The sequence below is a fragment of the Pogona vitticeps genome, chromosome 2 (assembly GCF_051106095.1).
Source record: "Pogona vitticeps strain Pit_001003342236 chromosome 2, PviZW2.1, whole genome shotgun sequence".
Classification (NCBI taxonomy): Eukaryota; Metazoa; Chordata; class Lepidosauria; order Squamata; family Agamidae; genus Pogona; species Pogona vitticeps.
In genome coordinates this window covers 165267612-165271253 of record NC_135784.1, presented here as the reverse complement: position 1 = coordinate 165271253, position 3642 = coordinate 165267612, and positions in this window count along the sequence as shown.

Below are 3642 nucleotides of genomic sequence, written 5' to 3'. Positions count from 1 at the left end.
ACTGAGGAAGTGCGGCGAAGGGGAGCAGGAGGGAAGGGGCGGAGGGAAGAAGAAAAGAGGCAGCCATGTATCTTTGTATATCTGTAGGTTGTTTTGAATAAAAACAGCGTGTTCTAAACATCCTCGTCTCACTTCAGCATGGCTAAGAAAATTATTCCACAATGCCCTAGAAGCAACACTGGTGTGCAACCGTCCCGTTTAACTTTCGTGGGACAAAGTAAATAGGCAGCAATCCCGTGGGGGCGGGGGGGATTTTAAAGATGGTGAAATTTGCTTCGTTTCTAGATAACGGAGTCAGAGACGGGGGGGGGCGCTCCCGACGATGATCCCCAAAGCACCCCTCTTAAACCCACCCCCTATGCGTAACCTTTTGCTCTTACTGAGAAAAGTGGCTCATGGTGCTTTGGAGCCGGGTAGTGACTGTAATGAAACTCTTTGTTGCCAAACTCTACTCTGTACATCCAACCCATAATAATCACAAGCTTTCGACCAGCCAGCTGTTCAGATTATACAGCTACCTAGGAGTAAAACACACAAGAGTAAATAAATACACATGGGTGGGCGCTTTAAAGGAAAGAAACTCACGTTGGGAGACAGAGACACATTTTACTGTTTTTCCAAGGCACCCACGTTTCACTTTAAGCCTATCTTGAGGCATTTCATTTTATATGAATATATAACCTACCCTATAGAAAAAGTTGGAATGGGATGTGTGATTAAAAATATGGAATGAAAATGGGCAGTTCAAAAGTAGCAAAAGTCGAATGCTGCAGGAGTATCATGACACCCTTCAAAAGCAGTTATCCAAAAATGTGTCTCCTGGTGCTTCAGAAAGATGCTCACAGCCTTTCCGCAATTGGGGGAGGGGGGCAGTGACCTCCATAATGGGAAGCAAAATAAGAATTCACTACCAGTGCTTAATTTTTAGGAGACATTTTGCCAAGCGTCAGGCCTGCCAAGCGGCCACATTCAGACCTTGGAATGTGCCCCGTACTTTATTCCTCAGGCACACTTACCCTGTGGTTGCCCGGTGACAAGAGGAAAAGGTTATGCAAATGATTCCAGGCACCGTTGCTACTGTCTCAGGCTGCATATTGACATTAATACAAAATCTAGGCCAGTGTCTTCATGTGGATCTTTGACAGCCTCACTCTGGTGCTCTGCTACAAGTTTGAAAAAAAAAATATCAGACTCAAGGGCTTTCCAAACATTTGTTTCTTGCCTAGTAATTAAGATCAGAAGGGCGGAAAAAACTGTGTTCCAAGGGCCACCTTTGGAAGTTGGCTCAGATAAGGTCTTTTCAGTGGTTGTGCCACAGCTGTGCAAAACCTTCCCTGGGAAAGCCAGCCAAGAGGCAGGCTTTCAGAGAATTGCTGAAACCTGATGAATCTCCCAGGGTTTTGAGCTAATTGTCTTCAATATTATGTATCTTTTTTCCCCTACTTTAAAAGCATGCATTGTATAACAATACATATTTAAAAGTTTAAAAGAAATTAATTGTGGTTTTATTTAATCAACACATTGCCTTAGACAAGCATAAATGAAAAAATCCCAATGCAGAAATACTATAGTAAATAAACTTTGTGCGGGAGCATTGCCACCTGGTCCTAGGTGCCTGAAGGCCAACAATGCCTGAAGGCCAAAACCTAGAGAAATAATTGCTGGGGTTGAATGCTAGAAGGCGAATGAGGATGGAACTTTTGATCAGCTGATCACATGCAATGCCGTAATCTCTAATCCAGTGGTTCCCAACTTTGGGCCTCCAGATGTTCTTGGACTTCAACTCCCAGAAATCCTGGCCAGCAGAGGTGGTGGTGAAGGCTTATGGGAGTTGTAGTTCAAGAACATCTGGAGGCCCAAGGTTGGGGACCACTGCTCTAATCCACAAATGTTTATGCCACAATTATTAGCCTTTATGGAATGCTCAAGAGATCTCTGACTTTGGCCTACTAAGATCTAACCTGAAAATAAGCCCTAGTATGATTTTTCAGGATGCTCGTAATATAAGCCCTACCCCAAAAATAAGCCCCAGTTAAGTGAAACCCCACCCTCCACCCTTGTGCAGCCACCAGAATAAGATGGCATGACTCAAACGTAGATTGTTGTACATGAAAAAATAAAACATCCCCTGAAATTAAGCCCTAACGTGTGTGTTTTTGGAGCAAAAATTAATATAAGACCCTGTCTTATTTTCGGGAAAACACAATAGCTTTTGTTGTCCAAAACACCTAATATGACAACTACAGAAAAACAGATGCCTTGCACATGATATCCAGACTGGGGAAAGTCAAGTGTGGAATAGGCCTTGCTGAGGGTGTTTGTCGATCCAAACCCGGGACAAATGTATAAAAATCTATGGGAGGTAATGGCATAAAACAGATCAGAAAAAGATGGGTGTGAACAGCTTTCCTTATTTTAATAGGTGTTAACTCTCACACAGTTGTTGCTGTGTCAGTGATGTTTGAACTCACTAATTTATTCTCACAGGAACATTCAGCTATTCAAGGACACAAGGCATAGAGTCTGCTTTTTTCCACAAACCTTGTTTCAGAAGAGAGGCCCTAAACAAATTGCAAAGAGGCTGAGGCCATAGTGGCTTCAATATTCATGGGTAAACAAGCCCTTCCTAACTACATTTGCACACATTTGTTTTATAATTAACACACAAGAGAAATGTGACTTGAGTAAGTTATACAATACAAAGGAATCAAAGCCAGCTAAGACATAGATGAACAGAAAATATCCCCTGAGCTGTGCAGGCAGAGAAGGCTGTGACCTCTTCACCCTCTCTCTGAAAAGCACTGAAGCAGGATGGGCCTGCTTGGGGAAATGAATTCCACATCAGAGGGACAGCTACCAAGGGAGCACAATTTGTTATGCCACCTCTTTGTATCTTAAAAATTAGTCAAGCACACTCTTAGAAGGCCCTCAGCATGGTGGCAGATACAAGAGGCAAGCTTCTAATTCTTAACTCATTTCCCATCTGTTTCAGGCTATACCTATAGCTTTTAATAGTACTCATATCCCCCCTAAACTGGTTCAGGGATTCCCCCACCAGATGAAATGTGTGACTAGTTTTGCTTCTGGATACAAATTGCTGCACAACAGACAGAAGGGAATTATGATCTTCCCACTGTGGCTCCTTCAAAGTAATAGGAGATTCTATTCCAAAGGCCTTTGTGTAGTCTAGAAAGGCTTTCCTTAGGTTGGAGATCACAACTCAAGCAGTGAAGCCTTGTGGAGGGGAGGCTGCTTGTCTCCTGTTGTTTGGCTTCCAGTGATTCTCAGACAATGGTCCTTCCAAATTTCCAGAATTCAGCTCCCAGATTCCCTAATCATTAGCTATGCTCTCTGGGGTTTCTGTCAACAGAAGTCCAAAGCTAAACGTTGAGAACCACTAAAGTATTGCTTCAGCATGTGTCTACAGCTAGACAGAAAACAATGTCAACAGTCTTAAAGCATGATTCAAACTGGGGCATTTCTAGAAGAAGAAGAAGAAAACCTATTACCAGAAAAGAAAAGAGTTTACTTATCCAAAATAATAGATTTCACTAATATAAAACATTCCACATTTCAAAAGTCTGAATTCAGCCACCTATTCCAGACCATGCAGTGCAAAGCCAGAAACCAGTTTTCTGCATA